General features: G+C 36.4%; 1 non-coding gene across 1 annotated transcript; it reads right to left on the bottom strand.

Annotated features, from left to right (window-relative positions):
- Positions 1 to 2,151: 2,151 nt before the first annotated feature.
- On the bottom strand, positions 2,152 to 2,254 carry LOC131815448 (U6 spliceosomal RNA). The gene has a single exon (XR_009347750.1). It is a non-coding gene; the product is annotated as a U6 spliceosomal RNA (small nuclear RNA).
- Between the last annotated feature and the right edge of the window lie 17,627 nt (positions 2,255 to 19,881).

Raw genomic sequence — 19,881 nt, 5'->3', positions numbered from 1 at the left:
GAATATTTCTTGGGGAAAAAATATATATATTTTAAACCTACTAAATGGATTAATGGAAACTCTATACTTTTCTATGCATTAAACTCTATGCTTTTCTGTGCATTAAACTAGGATATTGATAATATCATAAAGTCTAAAAGTCACCTTGGCCCAATTTTTTTTTTTTTTTTTTTTTTAGATTTTTTAAACTAATTTATTTGAGAAAGCAAGCATTCCTGTGAGCTGGAGGGTGGGGCAGACAAAGGGGGAGAAACAGACTCCCTTGCTGAACAGGAAGCCCTGATGCAAGGCTGGATCCCAGGAACCTGGGATCATGACCTAAGCAAAAGGCAGATACCTAACCAACTCAGCCACCCAGGCGCCCTGGTCAACCTTGTCACAATTTGAGAAGTCTGAATTAAAATCAATTTTTCTAACACAGGGAATTTGCAACATATTGCACATGCATTTGTTTAATATACTCTTAATTCTAATTCTATAATGAGATACCCTAAGAAATATATTACTCTATGAGTCTACTCAGCTTTTATATCCATATATATGTAATATATCTTATTAGTGCCTTCTGTTTTTTAGCACAACTGGGCTCCAAGAAAGGAAGATAAGTAATGCTGTGAGATGTTTTCTGAATAGAAACCTACAGGACCATGGGTATAGACAAACTTCAGTGCTTCAGCTCCTGAAATGGTTCCAACTTTCTGAGGTAAGTTATTTCTCTTAGATCGATAAATCAAAATCAGAACAGTCTCCAGAATTTTCTTCAGGTATAAAATTCTTATTAGGATAGCAGTTTAAGAAATTTTTATACGATGCACTTAAGTAAAAGAATAATCCAAATGTGTTAAATTCACTCCACAGTTGACCTAAGTTTACCATGTGGTATAGGCACGGGAAATCATAGGGAATAAAGCGCTGAATAAAACATAGTTAACACTGAGCCAGCATAAGGCTCCCTGCTCCTAAGGAGGCTGCTTCTCCCTCTTCCACTCCCCCTGCTTGTATTTCCTCTCTGTCTCTCTCTCTCTCTGTCAAATAAATAAATAAAATCTTTAAAATAAAAATAAAACAAAAAACATAGTTAACATTAAAAAAATTAAAAATTAAATACAAATTAAAAAATAATATAGCATGACAAGTGGTAATGAATACTATGGAGAGGGAAAAAAAAATAGTGAAAGTGCTGTGGTAAAAGGGCTGTAATTCTAAATATGGCAGCCACAAAGGACACTAATGTAAGAGTGATCCTTGAGGTAAAGACACAGTGGAGGCAAGAAACTGACCCATGAATACACAGGAACAGGGGCGGCTTAAGCCTAATCAGTAGCAAGAACAAAATTTCCAGGGCAGGTGGTAGGAAGGGGCAGTGAGTTTGGAAAGTTTAAAAAAAAAAAAGGAGGCTAGGGACGCCTGAGTGGCTCAGTTGGTTAAGCAGCTGCCTTCGGCTCAGGTCATGATCCCAGCGTCCTGGGATCGAGTCCCACATCGGGCTCCTTGCTTGGCGGGGAGCCTGCTTCTCCCTCTGCCTCTGCCTGCCATTCTGTCTGCCTGTGCTCGCTGTCTCCCCCTCTCTCTCTGATAAATAAATAAAATCTTTAAAAAAAAAAAAAAAAAAGGAGGCCAGTATGACTGGAGTGAATTGAATAAAAGTGGTAGGGAAGGCTCACAAGATGATAGAAGATGATATCTTTTAAAAAATATGCAGATACAGCTCAAGCAGATAAAACTGTTAAGTAGCCTTGGTGTCCAGTTGCAAACAGAATACAGAAAGAGAATACAGAAAAAAATAAAGTTGCTTATTCTAGACCACCTCGAAGTCACTCATCATTATTAGTCACTGTGCCTCTGAAAATGTCTTGGTCTCTCTTGCTTATTATTTATCTTTCTACAAAATAACTAGATTTCCAAATATATTATCCAAATAATATATAATCCCCAATCTACATCATTTCATATTCACATTCATAGTTCTACATTTGAAGTTACCACATACATGATGTGATAGCATGTAAATACTCAAGACTACCTACATTAAGTTTATAACCTTCCTTCCAATCTTCTCTTTTAGTAAATGAAATGGACATTGATATAGAAAAATCCTGTTTGCATAGTCCAACATCCATTCTCCTATTTTTTGTTAAAGTCAGAAAACCAAAAACTATGGAATGCTTCATGAATTTGCATGTCATCCTTGCTCAGGGGCCATGCTAATCTTCTCTGTATTGTTCCAATTCTAGTATACGTGCTGCCAAAGTGCGTACTCTCTTATTCTCTTTATAACCAGGCCCAGATTTTAGGGGCTCATGTTTGCTGTTAGTGAAAGTCAACATTTCTCTAGCCTCTTTTTCCATGCATCTGGCAACGTGACCAAATTTTGGTGAATGACCTGTGAGCAGAAGTGTTGTTTGGGTCTGGCTATTTAAGGTGAACCGACTTCGTCTATATTCCTGCTGTTACTTCTTCTTGCAATGAGGATATCATAAATAGAAATCTTAAACCATAGTCTTAAACAATGTGACGAAAGCTTAAAAACGGGAGCATTGTACTAGAATGTTGAAATAAAGAGATGGAATGTCTGGTTCATTGATGATATTGCAGAAGAACCACAGTATCAGTTTTGGAAAGCTTACCTATTATTTTTATGTAAAATAAAAAATATACACCTTTCTCTTGCCTGATCATTTTTAGTTTGAATTGTTATGTTATAATGAGCTGACCATACATAAGGCTTACAATCATTCTCTTACTGGTCCATATTTAAAATCATCTTTTACTCTGCTTTAATTAATCTTATCAAGTTCTAGCAGTTCACCATCACATTCTGTTTATTTACCTGTGGATATTTAAAACATCTAAAACATATTTTCTCTAGACAACTGCCCTGCTCTCATTTTTGGACTGAAGGCATTGTCTTACAGATATTGGAAAAATATTTATACATATATTCATATCTATTCCTTCTACTTTCTTGTATAAAACTGGCTATTAAGTTTACCAAGGCTATCCTAAGATATCCAACTTATACTTCCATAAACAATGTATTTGTCAGTATCATGCCGCATCTGTCTCCCATACCTGCTTATGAATCAATCATAGATACTTTACATATCTGAAGCTGCCAGGCAAGAATTTATATCTACTCTTATCAATACTTGAGGTACTCTTTCTTTTTTTTTCATCAAAATATGTATTGGATAGGATAACAGAAAATCATACAGACACAAACAAAAACACTGTAGCTTGGAATCTTGAGTTAAAGACTTCTTAGATGTTTAAACTTGGGAAATGTTCTTAGTCTTTCTGAATATCAATTTACTAATTGGTAAAATGTCAACTATGTCTTGCTCATGGTGATGGCTAAACTAAGTTCAAAATGTTAGCCTAGAGTTGAAACCATGATGGAACAAGAGGGAAAAGATTTATCCCTCCACCTTAAGAATACAACTATTTACAGTATCTATAAACAACAAGTGTAGGATAACAGTTTTCCAATATTGGCCAGTAGGCAAAGTTTTGCTGTGATCCTGCTTGGAAGGGAAACAATTGCTAGTAATTTCTGCCTCTAGGCACATTCCAAAGGAGCAGGTAAAGAATCCCAAACAGTTCATCACAGTCTGAGTTATGAAAGAATAAAAAATAGACGGTGGCTGGAAATTTCAAGACTTGCAAAAAGTCAGGACATAAACAGTAAAAGGGACCCAGAAATCACTACAGGACCCAAGATAAATGAAAATTTATTTCTACACAAAGATTTCCACAAAAAATTTTCAGGTTACTTTAAATATAGTAGCTCCAAACTGGAAACAACTCAAAACTAGAGACAAAGCAAATGTCTAATCAGTGTTTTAGCTCTTAGCTACTTGCTCCTTTGTACCCATCTGAACATTCTTTCTTAAATACTTCTAAGATAAAGCATGTGCTTATCCAATTAAATTTATCTTAATTTTACCAGTACATTACAAAACAGACTATCTTATAAGTTGTTGGAAACACAATGGATTGGCTGAATTGAAATCAGTTGTGTATCTTCAGTTCATTCAGCTTGATCAGATAGATTGGCCATATGATCCAGAATATGCCATCAGTTCTCTCTGAATATACTAATTCTGTTTTCCTCAGCTGAGGCTAAAGATAGTACCATTTGACTTAGAAGCATCAGATATCTATAAATAACATACTCCTTGAATAAATTGTTTAGTATAAAATCATGGATAGAAAGAAGGAAAAGATGAATAAAATAACTTGGATTATTATGTAGCAGATTTTCTGTGACAAGAGAAAGTATATGAATAACTAATGAAAAAAGTAAAACTAGATTATTCTCCCATTTGCATATAACAGATTAAATATATTGAAATAATAAAGGAATAATTATATCATGGAACTGATGTTCAACCATCTCCCTATCACAGTTATTTATTTCACAGGAATGTATGTAGGTTTGTAATTCTTAATTATTTTAAATCATTGTAATTGTTATTGTTCATTGCTACCATGATATCTTTCTAGGTAGTATGTCTAGATACTATGTCTACCAAATAATTTAAATTGATTGGATTATGATCAACATTGTTTAAAGTTTTTGAAAATCTTTATTCTATATATATGATGACTATTCTTCAAGGCATAGAAAACAGACATCAACAAGAATAATACAAAACTATCAATATTTTATAGCAAAATTTTATGTGGCTTTTTAATATAGATAATTATACTTCAAATAGTTCAACATTGCCATGGAAGTTAGAATAAGTTGGCATAATTACTGGACTATAATGAAGAAAAATCAATTCAAAAGGATACCTACCCTGCTGGATTTATTTCTATTGTACCACTAATATTTTTCTAGAACTATTCATTAGATTTTATCTATTTTTTTCTATGGAAAGCCATACAAGTGAAATGAAAGAGTCTGAGTATAGCTTATGCCATGCACAAAATATCTCCAGTTATTGCCACTATATAGCTGATGGCCCATAAAGCAAGATGCTTTTGAAAGGCCAAATATAAAACTGAGTTGTTAAAATGTATCACATCATTTTATAGATTAGGAAAGTGCTAAAATGATATGATATTTCAAAGATGCCACAACAATTAAGCAAAATGACCCCACCAATCATTTGTTAGGTTTAAAAATGCAGCCCCTCATAATTTAAAACACTCATTTGACATTTTACACAAAACTCAGGGACAAGCCTCATTTTTATGCAAAGAAGCATAACTGACTTGCACCTTCCTTTCAAGCTTCAAGAAAATTTGGTGATAGGGAAGGAATATAGTCTTGGAAGTTCAAAAACCTTGCTTTAAATCCCTAACTGCTCAGCACTAACTAGCTATCAAACTTTGGAAGCCAACAATGTCTCTGGACATGAGCAGGAGTTGCTATAACAGTGTCATCAGGATGGATGAGAATTTAAGATATAATGTTAGGCACATGATAATATTGTTCCAACACTACCTCCCACCCCCCACCCCAGAATTGCAATAAAGGAATTGAATATTGCAGCAGAAGCAATTGAGGGCAATAGCATGATATACAACACATGTGATGGGGGTTTTTGTTGTTGTTTTAAGAAACAATTGGGCCGATTTTGGAATTCTTGCATGTTAATTTTTAGGCACCTAAAGTAAAACGGAAGACATTCAGATACTTCCCATTAATTTATAAAGCAGAAGATGGTTGAAATAGTAGTAATTATTAATAAAATTATACTCTTTACATAAACTCTCCAGTTTTTTATTTGCATAATATTTAGAATTATACAGGAATTGCATATAATGTATTATATATTGCTTTTGATGTATTTCATACTATTCCGACTATTTTTTTCTCTTACCTAGATCCTGTCATTATTCTGGGAAACACCTATCTCCACATGGATTATAGATTCAATAACCTTCTATATCATGTCCATGACTTCACATCACTCCAATTTAATCATATTTTCACAGGCACTGTATTAGTTTCTTAGGGCTGCTGTAATACAATACCACAAATTTGGTAGCTTAGAACATATTTTTTTTTTTCCTCACAGTTCTGGATCTTTTTTTTTTTTTAAAGATTATATTTATTTATTTGACAGAGAGAGAGTGAGAAAGAGAGAGTGAGCACAGGTAGGCAGAGAGAGAGAGAAGCAGGCTATCCACTGAGCAGGAAGCCCGATGTGGGGTTCAATCCCAGGACCCTGGGATCATGACCTGACCCAAAGGCAGTTGCTTAACCAACTGAGCCACCCAGGTGCCCCACAGTTCTGGATCTTGAGTCAAAAATCAAGGTGTTGTCAGGGTTGCACTTCTCCAGTCTCTAGGGGAGGCATTACTTGCCCTTTCCAACTTCTGATGCCTCCAAGCATTCCTTAGTTTATGACTGCATAATTCCAGACTCTGCCTCTGTCTTCATAGAACTTTATCTTTTTTTTTTAAGATTTTATTTATTTATTTGACAGAGAGAAATCACAAGTAGGCAGAGAGGCAGGCAGAGAGAGAGCGGGAAGCAGGCTCCCTGCTGAGCAGAGAGCCCGATGAGGGACTCGATCCCAGAACCCTTAGATCATGACCTGAGCCAAAGGCAGAGGCCACACAGCTGCCCCAAACTTTATCTTTTCTCTTATGTATAAGGATACTTGTCATTGAAGTTAGAGCCCACCTCACCTCGATAAACCAGGATGATCTCATCTTGAAATCCTTCTTTACATACGAAAGGCAATTTTTCCAAATGAAGTCACAGTTATAGGCTCCTGGGGTTAGGACATGGATTTATTTTTGGAAGGACCACTATTCCCTGCCCTATAGTCACCATTTCAATGTTCTCATCGGCCACAGCCTTTTTAATTTGCTGTTTTTCAGTAGTTTGCTCCAGTCTTCTTCACAGGGATACCACTTTTTCACTGTATTCCTATATAACAATATGATCCTTCCTTGATTTTTTCCCCAGAAAGCTAAAATCCTAAAATTCAGCACATAAACTGTTTTCTTAAAAATGTCCCTATCATCATGACATTGCAAATACTTAATAAAGGTTAGACATTTAAACACTATTTTTCTGATCTGCACACAGGATATTCAGAGCTGCTGAAATAACATGCAAACGCAAACACACAGAGCTGCATTTTTATAATCTCATGATTGACAATGCAGCTGGGGTATGAATACTCCTTGGCACACAATTTATATTTTTCTAGCTAGATCTCTTAATCTATACAGATTTTTAAACTTCATTTTTTTCAAATACCTTATTCTAAATTTTCCTCATTCACTTTCATCTGATGGTCATCCAAAACACTCTCAGCCTTCTTTAAGAAAATGTGTTATCCCGACCCAATCTCTTTTCCCTAGTTACAGTGGAATAGGCATTCTTCACCTTTTTTTTTTTTTTTAAGATTTTATTTATGTACCTGAGAAGGAGAGAGAGAGCATGAGAGGGGAGAGGGTCAGAGAGAGAAGCAGACTTCCTGCCGAGCAGGGAGCCCAATGCGGAACCCGATCCCGAGACTCCAGGATCATGACCTGAGCTGAAGGCAGTTCCTTAACCAGCCAACCCAGGTGCCTCATTCTTCATCTTTTACCACAACCTGTGTTTTCCATTCCAGGTATATTCGGGTCCCTATGATCATCCCAAACTTCAGTAATTCACTAGAAGAGCTCAGCATATAGTTGTATTTGTGGTTATGATTTATTACAGAGGAAAGGATACAAAGCAAACTCAGTAAAAGAAAAAGGCAAATGGGGTACATCCAGAGGAAAGCAAGAGTCCTCTCTCACTGGAGTTAATAGGACATGCTTAATTCCTCTGACAAGGAGTTGTAACATGTAGGAAATTCTGTGTACCAGGAAAGCTTCATAAGGTCTCAGTGCTACAGGCTTTTATTTGGGGCTGGTCACATAGGCAGTCTCTGCCTAGTACATATCAAAATTCTAGACTTGCAGAAGAGAAGTAGTTATTCATCATAAAGCATATAATTTGCACAAATAAGTTAGGCACAAGGAGCCACTCTTATAAGTTCTAGGGATGGTAGAAAATCTCCTGAAATCCACATTCCCTGATGACATTCAAGGGTCTGAAGGAAGACTCTTGTCCAGATTATAATCTCAACCTTCTCTTTTCTGCACATGCAGGCTTCTGCCTTCCTTTTATCTTTAAAAAAAATAATAAAATAAGAATTTCCCCAACTCACGCTTCCCTTCAGCTTCCACACTATCACTATCTTCACCTTTACATATAACAATCTTGAAGAATTTCCAGTCCTATATCCTTTATTTCCTCATTTAATTCTCATTCATCTAAGCACTCTCTAACTCTATCCTCAAACACTTCACTATAATTGTTCAAACATAAATCACCCACTGATATTCTGGGTGCTAGATAAGCCCAACGTTCTTACCATTTTAATCTGTCAGCAGCAAGCAAGCTGTTGACTCTGCATTCCTTTGAGAATGTTTTACTTTGTGATCTCTCTGGTCACTTCTCAGACATATTTCCTCTGTCCAACTTCTAAATGTTGCTTTGACACAGTGCTCTGCAAAAGCCCACTTTCTGCCTCATATAATTGGCCATTCTGCCCTGGCCATGCCTATGTTGTTGTTCTCCCACTCACATCACATATGGGTGAACAAACTAGGTATCTTATCTAAAATTTCTCAAGTGATAGAAATTTTATTACAAATCTACTTAAAAAATAGGTAAAGACCCTTACTTAAAAAAAATGATCTCTTAAGGTCATACAATCCCCAGATAAATCCATTAAATAACTGCCATAGGAATTGGTCCCTGTCCATTTCTGGGATCTCATCCAGTCTCATCCACATTAATCAGGTTTTATGTGCCAGGCTTTGTATTAGCCACTGGTGACAGACGTTTAATGGCTTACACATTATTCCTTTCCCATTTCTCCTTACTGAAAGTTATTATGCAAGTTCTGTACCATATTCTAAGAGGTATCTTGTGCAAAAACGCAATCCTCAAATTGTTGTATGATCCTTTTCTTTGATCCCTCTAGCTCCCTTAAGGCAAACAGGATGTCTAAAAATGGAGCCAACAACTTGAAATAATCAGGCAACAAGTATAATGACTAAAGTCAACACATTAAGGATGGCAGAGCAGAATGATTGGTGAAGCCTGTGTCGATGACTGCTTTGTCAAACTGAGCTCTCTACCTATAAACTTGTATTAAAAAATAGCAACTCCTTTCTTTAAGCCACCATTAATTATGAGTTGCATTATTTATACCCCTGAAGTATCATTATTTGGTTCTTCTCCCAGGTTTCCTTGGTTGAGGTGAAGAGGAGAAATCCCTTATTGACTGATATTCATTCTTTAACAACGGTGTGCTTAGGAAAGTAACAAGCAGGTGTGATCAGGTTACATTAACAGGAATATGTTGAAAACATGCATGGCACTTGATTATCCTCAGCAGAAAATAATGCATTCTGAAAACTGCTAATCCTCACTGCATTCAGAGACTCAGGAAATGAGTAATAATAGCCAGTTTTTACTGAGCACTTATATGTACCAGTAGTTATACGTTAGACCTCTCCATCATTTCAATCAAGACAATCTAATCTGGACATTATTTCAATCTAATCCTGACAATCACCCATTTTGTTATATTATCCATTATAGATACAAAGAAACAAAGGGTTGGAAATAATAAAACTAATTTGTTCATTTTCCGACAGCTGTTAATTGCTGTGATCAGAATCTGAAGTCAGTCTCAATTCATAGGCCACTAAAAATTTCTGTATTCTTATCCAGTCCAAATTTCTTCTATAAATTCCAGGACAGTGTTTAGCCATGTACTAGATACCACCACTGATAATTCTGACAGATAACAAATAAACATAACCTCAAACCTGAGCCTCCTTCTATCTCAAAAATGAACTCCATTACCTATGCATGTATCTAAACAAGAACTTTCTTTCTCTCACCCCCTATCTCTGCTTATTGACTTGTCACACCCAGTGAATCATGAAGTCACATAGATTAATTTTCTTTAAAACTATGATACCATTAAGGGTCATAAAATAAGCTGAGTGGGTCATAATCAACATTTTTTAAAAAATAAAATAGATAATAAGCTAAAAATTAAATTAAAATCAGGTAATCAGATCAATAAATGTAGAAAAACCAGTTGACAGAATTTGACACATATTCATGACAAAAACTCCCAGTAAACTAGCAGTATAGGGCACTTCCTCCACATGGTAAAGATTACCTTGAAAAATCTGCAGCTAACATTATACTTAATAGTGAGAAATTCAAATCTTTCCCACTAAGATCAGGTGAAAGGAAAGGATGTCTTCTCTCAAAATTCCTTTCCAACATTATAGTATAGCTTTAGCTAATGCAATAAGGTGAAAACAAACAAACAAAAACCATATTTAAGAATATATAAGAACAAAAATGGATTTTTATGCAGAAAATCTGAAAAAGATCTACAAAAAATTACTCTAATAAATACTGGAGCAAGGTTGCTCAACATAAGATCTATATACAAAAGTTGATTGCTAAAAAAAAAATTTAAAAAAAGTTAATTGCTATCAGAGTCAAAATGGCAGAGAAGTAGCCCACTGAGACTACTTCAGCTAGCAGGAGGTCAGCTAGATAGCTTATCTAAAGAGTACAAACACCTACAAATCCATCGGCAGATAGAAGAGAAGAAGAACAGCAATTCTGGAAACAGAAAAACAACCACTTTCTGAAAGGTAGGACTGGCGGAGAAGTGAATCCAAAGCGAGGGGAAGATAGACCACGGCGGGAAGATAGACCATAGCCGGCAGGGCCAGCTCCCGGCAAGCGGCAGAGCAACGGAGCACAAAATCAGGACTTTTAAAAGTCTGTTCCACTGAGGAACATCGCTCCAGAGGCTAAACCGGGGTGAAGCATGGCCTCAGGTCCCGCAGGGTCACAGAAGGATCGGGGGTGTCTGAGTGTCGCGGATCTTACAGGTATTAGAACGGGGAAGCCGGCTACAGAGACAGCCGACAGTAAGCTCAGAGCTCGGTGTTACCTTGAACCGGCCACAGGCTCGGTGAGCTCGGAGCGCGGCCGGAGGTCAGGCAGACGGGAGTTACTGGGCACTGTTCTCTGAGGGTGCACTGAGGAGTGGGGTCCCGGGCTCTCGGCTCCTCCGGGCTGGAGACCAGGAGGCCGCCATTTGTATTCCCGTCCTCCGGAACTCTACGGAAAGCGCTCAGGGAACAAAAGCTCCTGAAAGAAAACCCCAGCCGACTACTAAGCCTGGCCCCGGGTAAGGGCGGTGCAATTCCGCCTGGGGCAAAGACACTGGAGAATCACTACACCAGGCCCCTCCCCCAGAAGATCAACAAGAAATCCAGCCAAGACCAAGTTCACCTACCAAGGTGCAGTTTCAATACCAAGGAGAGCAGCAGAATTCCAGAGGAGAAAGCAAAGCACGGAACTCATGACTTTCTCCGTATGATTCTTTAGTGTTGCAGTTAGTTTAATTTTTTTTGTTTTTCATTTTTTTCTCTTCTTCTGCTAAATATTTTTTAACTTTTACTCTTTTCTTTTTTAACGTTTTTTAACTAGTTTATCTAATATATATATATATTTTTTCTTTTTTATACTTTTTTATTTGTTTTCTTTTTTTAATTCTTTTCTTTCTTTCCTTTTTATATTCTTTCTTTCTTTCTGAACCTCTTTTTATCCCCTTTCTCTCCCCTCACAATGTGAGATCTCTTCTGATTTGGTTAAAGCATATTTTCCTGGGGTTGTTGCGACCCTTTTAGTATTTTACTTGCTCCTTCATATACTCTTATCTGGACAAAATGACAAGGCGGAAAAATTCAACACAAAAAAAAGAACAAGAGGCAGAACCAAAGGCTAGGAACATAATCAATACAGACATTGGTAATATGTCAGATCTAGAGTTCAGAATGACAATTCTCAAGGTTGTAGCCGGGCTTGAAAAAGGCATGGAAGATATTAGAGAAACCCTCTCGGGAGATATAAAAGCCCTTTCTGGAGAAATAAAAGAACTAAATTCTAACCAAGATGAAATCAAAAAAGCTATTAATGACGTGCAATCAAAAATGGAGGCTCTCACTGCTAGGATAAATGAGGCAGAAGAAAGAATTAGCAATACAGAAGACCAAATGACAGAGAATAAAGAAGCTGAGCAAAAAAGGGACAAAACGCTACTGGACCATGAGGGGAGAATTCGAGAGATAAGTGACACCATAAGACGAAACACCATTAGCATAATTGTGATTCCAGAAGAAGAAGAAAGAGAGAGGGGAGCAGAAGGTATACTGGAGAGAAATATTGGGGAGAATTTCCCCAATAAGGCAAAGGGAACAAGCATCAAAATTCAGGAGGTGCAGAGAATGCCCCTCAAAATCAATAAGAATAGGCCCACACCCCGTCACCTAATAGTAAAATTTACAAATCTTAGTGACAAAGAGAAAATACTGAAAGCAGCCCGGGAAAAGAAGTCTGTAACATACAATGGTAAACATATTACATAGTCAGCAGACTTATCCACAGAGACCTGGCAGGGCAGAAAGAGTTAATATGATATATTCAGGGCACTAAATGAGAAAAACATGCAGCCAAGAATACTATATCCAGCAAGGCTATCATTGAAAATAGACGGAGAGATTAAAAGTTTCCAGGACAAAAACTGAAAGAATTTGCAAACACCAAACCAGCTCTACAGGAAATTCTGAAAGGGGTCCTCTAAGCAAAGAGAGACCCTACAAGTGGTAGATCAGAAAGGAACAGAGACAACGTACAGGAACAGTCACCTCACAAGCAATACAATTGGCACTAAATTCGTATCTCTCAATAGTTACCCTGAATGTTAATGGGCTAAATCAAAAGACACAGGGTATCAGAATGGATAAAAAAACAAAACCCATCTATATGTTGCTTACAAGAAACACATTTTAAGCCCGAAGACGCTTAAAGTGAGGGGGTGGAAAAGAATTTACCATGCTAATGGACATTAGAAGAAAGCAGGAGTGGCAATCCTTATATCAGATCAATTAGATTTTAAGCCAAAGACTATAACGAGAGATGAGGAAAGACACTATATCATGCTCAAAAGGTCTGTCCAACAAGAAGATCTAACAATTTTAAATGTCTGCCCCCAACATGGAAGCAGCCAACTATATAAACCAATTAATAACAAAATCAAAGAAACACAACAACAATAATACAATAATACTAGGGGACTTTAACACTCCCCTCACTGAAATGGACAGATCATCCAAGCAAAAGATCAACAAGGAAATAAAGGCCTTAAATGACACACTGGACCAGATGGACATCACAGATATATTCAGAACATTTCATCCCAAAGCAAGAGAATACACATTCTTCTCTAGTGCACATGGAACATTCTCAAGAATACATCACATCCTCGGTCCTAAATCAGGACTCAACTCTATCAAAAGATTGGGATCATTCCCTGCATATTTTCAGACCACAATGCTCTGAAGCTAGAACTCAACCACAAGAGGAAGTTTGGAAAGAACCCAAATACATGGAGAATAAACAGCATTCTTCTAATGAATGAATGGGTCAACCAGGAAATTAAAGAAGAATTGAAAAAAATCATGGAAACAAATGATATTGAAAACACAACGGTTCAAAATCTGTGGGACACAACAAAGGCAGTCCTGAGAGGAAAATATATAGCAGTACCAGCCTTTCTCAAGAAACAAGAAAGGTCTCAGGTACACAACCTAACACTACACCTAAAAGAGCTGGAGAAAGAGCAAGAAAGAAACCCTAAACCCAGCAGGAGAAGAGAAATCATAAAGATCAGAGCAGAAATCAATGAAAAGGAAACAAACAAACAAACAAAAAAATAGAACAAATCAAAGAAACTAGGAGCTGGTTCTTTGAAAGAATTAATAAAATTGATAAACCCCTGGCCCAACTTATCAAAAAGAAAAGAGAAAGGACCCAAATAAATAAAATCATGAATGAAAGAGGAGAGATCACAGCTAACACCAAAGAAATACAAACAATTATAAGAACATACTATGAGCAACTCTACGCCAACAAATTAGACAATCTGGAAGAAATGGATGCATTCCTAGAAACATATAAACTACCACAACTGAACCAGGAAGAAAGAGAAAGCCTGAACAGACCTAAAACCAGTAAGGAGATTGAAACAGTCATTAAAAATCTCCAAACAAACAAAAGCCCAGGACCAGATGGCTTCCCAGGGGAATTCTACCAAACATTTAAAGAAGAACTAATTCCTATTCTCCTGAAACTGTTCCAAAAAGTAAAAATGGAAGGAAAACTTCCAAACTCATTTTATGAGGCCAGCATCACCTTGATCCCAAAACCAGACAAGGATCCCATCAAAAAAGAGAGCTATAGACCAATATCCTTGATGAACATAGATGCAAAAATTCTCACCAAAATACTAGCCAATAGGATTCAACAGTACATTAAAAGGATTATTCGACACAACCAAGTGGGATTTATTCGAGGGCTGCAAGGTTGGTTCAACATCCGCAAATCAGTCAATGTGATACAACACATCAATAAAAAAAAGAACAGGAACCATATGATACTCTCAGTAGATGCTGCAAAAGCATTTGACAAAGTACAGCATCCCTTCCTGATCAAAACTCTTCAAAGTGTAGGGGTAGAGGACACATATCTCAATATCATCAAAGTCGTCTATGAAAAACCCACTGCAAATATCATTCTCAATGGAGAAAAACTGAAAGCTTTTCTGCTAAGGTCAGGAACACGGCAGGAATGTCCATTATCACCACTGCTATTCAACATAGTACTAGAGGTCCTAGCCTCAGCAATCAGACAACAAAAGGAAATTAAAGGCATCCAAATCAGCAAAGAAGAAGTAAAACTATCCCTCTTCGCAGATGATATGATACTATATGTGGAAAACCCAAAAGACTCCACTCCAAAACTTCTAGAACTTTATAAGAATTCCGTAAAGTGTCAGGATTTAAAATCAATGCACAGAAATCAGTTGCATTTCTCTACACCAACAACAAGACAGAAGAAAGAGAAATTAAGGAGTCAATCCCATTTTAAATTGCACCCAAAACCATAAGATACCTAGGGATAAACCTAACCAAAGAGGCACAAAATCTATACTCAGAAAACTATAAAGTACTCATGAAAGAAATTGAGGAAGACACAAAGAAATGGAAAAATGTTCGATGCTCATGGAGTGGAAGAATAAATATTGTGAAAATGTCTATGCTACCTAAAGCAATCTACACATTTAATGCAATTCCTATCAAAGTACCATCCCTCTTTTTCAAAGAAATGGAACAAATAATGCTAAAATTTATATGGAACCAGAAAAGACCTCGAATAGCCAAAGGAATATTGAAAAAAAAAGCCAAAGTTTGTCGCACCACAATATCAGACTTCAAGCTCTATTACAAAGCTGTCATCATCAAGACAGCGTGGTACTGGCACAAAAACAGAGACATAGATCAATGGAACAGAATAGAGAGCCCAAAAACAGACCCTCAACTCTATGGTCAACTAATCTTTGACAAAGCAGGAAAGAATGTCCAATGGAAAAAAGACAGCCTCTTCAATAAATGGTGTTGGGAAAATTAGACAGCCACATGCAGAAAAATGAAATTGGACCATTTCCTTACACCACACACAAAAATAGACTCAAAATGGATGAAGGACCTCAGTGTGAGAAAGGACTCCATCAAATCCTTGAGGAGAACACAGGCAGCAACCTCTTCGACCTCAACCGCAGCAACATCTTCTTGGGAACATCGCCAAAGGCAAGGGAAGCAAGGGCAAAAATGAACTATTGGGATTTTATCAAGATCAAAAGCTTTTGCACAGCAAAGGAAACAGTTAACAAGATCAAAAGACAACTGACAGAATGGGAGAAGATATTTGCAAACGACATATCAGATAAAGGACTAGTGTCCAGAATCTATAAAGAACTTAGCAAACTCAACACCCAAAGAACAAATAATCCAATCAAGAAATGGGCAGAGGACATGAACAGACATTCTGCAAAGAAGACATCCAGATGGCAACAGACACATGAAAAACATGGATATGGCAATGACTCTTAGATACAACATGAGGCACAATCCATGAAACAACTGGTAAACTGGACTTAATTAAAAACATCTGATTTACAAAATACACTATCAAAAGAATGAGAAGTCAAGCCAAAGACTGGGAGAAATGTGTACAAAAGATATATCCAAAATATACAAACAAATAAGAAATCAGGACACTGAGGTGACTCAGTCAGTCAAGCATCTGACTCTTGATTTCCGTTCAGGTCATGAGATTTAGCCTCATGCTGTACTCCTCACTGGGCATGGGGCCCAATTAGGATTCTCTCTCCCCCTCTCCCTATACCCATCCCCTCTTGCTCACACTCCCTTTCTCCCTCTTAAAAAATAAAGAAAGAAAGAGAGAGAGAGAGAAAGAAAGAAATAAAGAAAGAGAAAAACTCAGCAATAAAACAACCTGATTAAAAAATGGGTCAAAGACCTCAACAGACACTTCAAAAAAAGATATACAGATGGCAAATATATGAAAACATGCTCTATACCGCAGTTTATTAGGGAAATGCAAATTAAAATGAGACACCACTACAAACCTATTAGAATGGTCAAAAATCATGAACATTGACAATAGCAAGTTCTAACAAATAAGTGGTGGGAATGCAAATTGTACAGACACTTTAGAAAACAGTTTGGTGGTTTCTTTTACTATATGCACTCTTGCTATACAATCCAGCTATTGCATTCCTTATTACCCAAAGGGGTTGAAAATTTATGTGCATGTGAAAACCTATACACAGATGGTTAGAGCAGTTTTATTCATAATTTCCAAAACTTGGAAACAACCACATCATTCAATAGATGAATGGAAAGATAAAATGTGGTACAGCCAGACAATGGAATATTATTCAGCACTTTAAAAAAGACTATAAAACTAGGAAAAGACATGAGGGAACTTTAAATGCATACTTGTTAATGAAAGAAACCAATTTAAAAGGTCACATACTATATCATTCCAATTATACATCATTCTGGAAAAGGCAAAATTATTGAGACAGGAAAAAGATCAGTGATTACCAGAACATGTAATGGGGATGGAGGAGGTGTGGATAAACAGGCAGAGCCCAGAGGATTTTTATGATATTGAAAACACTGTGTATGATACCATAATGATGGATACAGGTCATTACACACTTGTTCAACCCATAGAATATTCAATACCAAGAGTGAACCATAATGGGAATAGAAGACTCTATTATGGTGTGTCCAAGTAGATACATCTCATGTAACAAATACATCACTCTGGTGGCAGATGTTGATAATGGCAAAGTCTATGTATGTGTAGAGCACAGTATATGGGAAATCTCTATAATTCTCCTCAATGGTGCTGTGAACCTATCTATAACTATTCTAAAAAGCCAAAATTTTAATTTACAAATCTTTTGCTGACAACAAAATGAGGAGTTACGGAATACTGTTGACCTTTGAACAATACAGAGGTTAGGGATTCCAGTGCCACAGTCAAAAATCCAAGTATAACTTTGACTCCCCCAAAACTCAACTACTAATAGCCTACTGTTGGATAGAAGTCTTACCACTAACATAAACTGTACATTAACATAGATGTTGTATATTTTATGTACTATATACAGAATTATCATAATAAAATAAACTAGAGAAAAGAAAATGTAAAGAAAAACCTAGCTAAGAAAATATATTTACAGTAATGTACAGTATTTACTAAAATAGTCTGCCTATAAGTAGGCCCATACACTTTTGCAAAGCTCCAGTGCTAGGAAAATATAGCACATAGAATTCATTGCTTTTCCCTCATTATTCCTTAGTCTTTAAAAGTTAACTTTTTAAATTTTCTTTATTTTACTCTTTCTCTATTTCTTTTTTTTTTTTTAGTTTTTTCTCTTTCCTTTTTCAACCAAATTCTTAACAATTCCTTTAATTTTTTTTTAATTTTCATTTTTACAATTATATTTCATCCCTTCACTGTATTTACACTTACATGTGTACGTGTGTGTGCGTGCACGTCCACACACATGCACAGATATATGTGTGTCTTTCTTTAAAATTTTGGGAGGCAGTTTCTTCTAGTAGACCAAAATACACCAAAAATCTAATATGTGACTCTTTTCTACTCACCAACCTGATCATATTCTTCTCCTTCTTCTTCTTTTTTTTCCCTCTCCCCAACCTCCTAGTTTTGGGTGTCATCTGATTTTATTAGTGTATATTTTTCTGGGGTCATTGTTACCTTTGTAGCATTTTGTTCTCTTGTTCATATATTCTTCTGACAAAATGACAAAATAGAAAAACTCACCTCAAAAAAAAAAAAAAAAAAAAAAAAAAGAACAAGAGGCAATACTGACTGCCACAGAGCTAATCAACATGGACATTAGTAAAGTGTCAGCACTAGAGTTCAGAAAGACAATTATAAAGATACCAGGTGGGGTTGAAAAAAGCAAAGAAGATATGAGAGAATCCCTTTCTGTAGAAATAAAATCTAACAAAGTCAAAATCAAAAAGGCCATTAATGAGGTACAATAAAAAATAGAGGCTCTAATTGCTAGGATAAATGAGGTAAAAGAAAGAATTAGTGATATAGAAGACCAAATGATGAAGAATAAAGAAGCTGAGAAGAGAGAAACAACTATTGGATAACGAGGGGGAGAATTCAATAACTAATACCATAAAGTGAAACAGTATGAGAATATTTGGGATCCCAGAAGAAGAAGAAAGAGAGAGAGAGAGACAGAAGGTTTACTGGAGCAAAACACAGCAAAGAACATACCTAATTTGGGGAAGGAAATGGCATCAAAATCCAGCAGGCACAGAGAACTACCTTCAAAATCAATAAAAATAGGCCAACACCCTGACATCTAATAGCCAAACTTAAAATTTTGGAAACAAAGACAAAATCTTGAAAACAGCTTGGGGCAAGAGGTCTGTAACCTAAAATGGTAAAAACACTAGAGTGGCAGCAGACCTATCAATAGAGATCTGGCAGGCCAAAAAGGACTGACATGATATATTCACGGTACTAAATTGAGAAAAATATGCATCCAAGAATACTATATCCAGCTAGGCTATAATTGAAAATAGGAGAGATAAAAAGCTGCCAGGACAAACAGAAACTAAAAGAATTCACAGTCACCAAACTAACTCTACAAGAAATATTTAAAGGGGTCCTCTAAGCAAAGAGAGAGACTAAAAGTAACAGACCAGAAAGGAAAGAGAAAATATGCAGTAAGAGTCACCTTACAGATAATACAATGGCTCTAACTTCGTATCATTCAGTAGTTACCCTGAATTTAAATGGGCTAAATGCCCCAATCAGAACCCAGGGTATCAGATTGTATAAAAAAACAAGACCCATCAATATGCTGTCTGCAAGAGACTCATTTTAGACCCAAAGACACCTCCAGATTGAAAGTGAGGGGGTAGAAAACCATGTACTACTCTAATGGAAAATAAAGTTGTGGTGGCAATCCTTATATCAGACAAATTAGATTTTAAACCAAAGACTATACTATGAGATGAGGAAGGACACTATACTATACTTAAAGGGTCTATCCAACAAGAAGATCTAACAATTTTAAATATTTATGTCCCTAACTTGGGAGCAGCCAATTATATAAGCCAATTAATAATAAAATCAAAGAAACATATCAATAAAACAATAGTAGGGTACTTTAATACCCCCCTCATCACAATGGACAGATCATCTAAGCAAAAGATCAAGAAGGAAATTAAGGCTTTAAATGGCACAGTGGACCAGATGGACTTCACAGATATATTCAGAACATAAGAACATTCCATCCCAAAGCAATAGGACACATTCTTTCCCAGTCCAGAATAGAT

Source organism: Mustela lutreola, chromosome 14, assembly GCF_030435805.1.
Source record: "Mustela lutreola isolate mMusLut2 chromosome 14, mMusLut2.pri, whole genome shotgun sequence".
Classification (NCBI taxonomy): domain Eukaryota; kingdom Metazoa; phylum Chordata; class Mammalia; order Carnivora; family Mustelidae; genus Mustela; species Mustela lutreola.
This window is presented reverse-complemented; position numbering and strand designations above follow the sequence as displayed.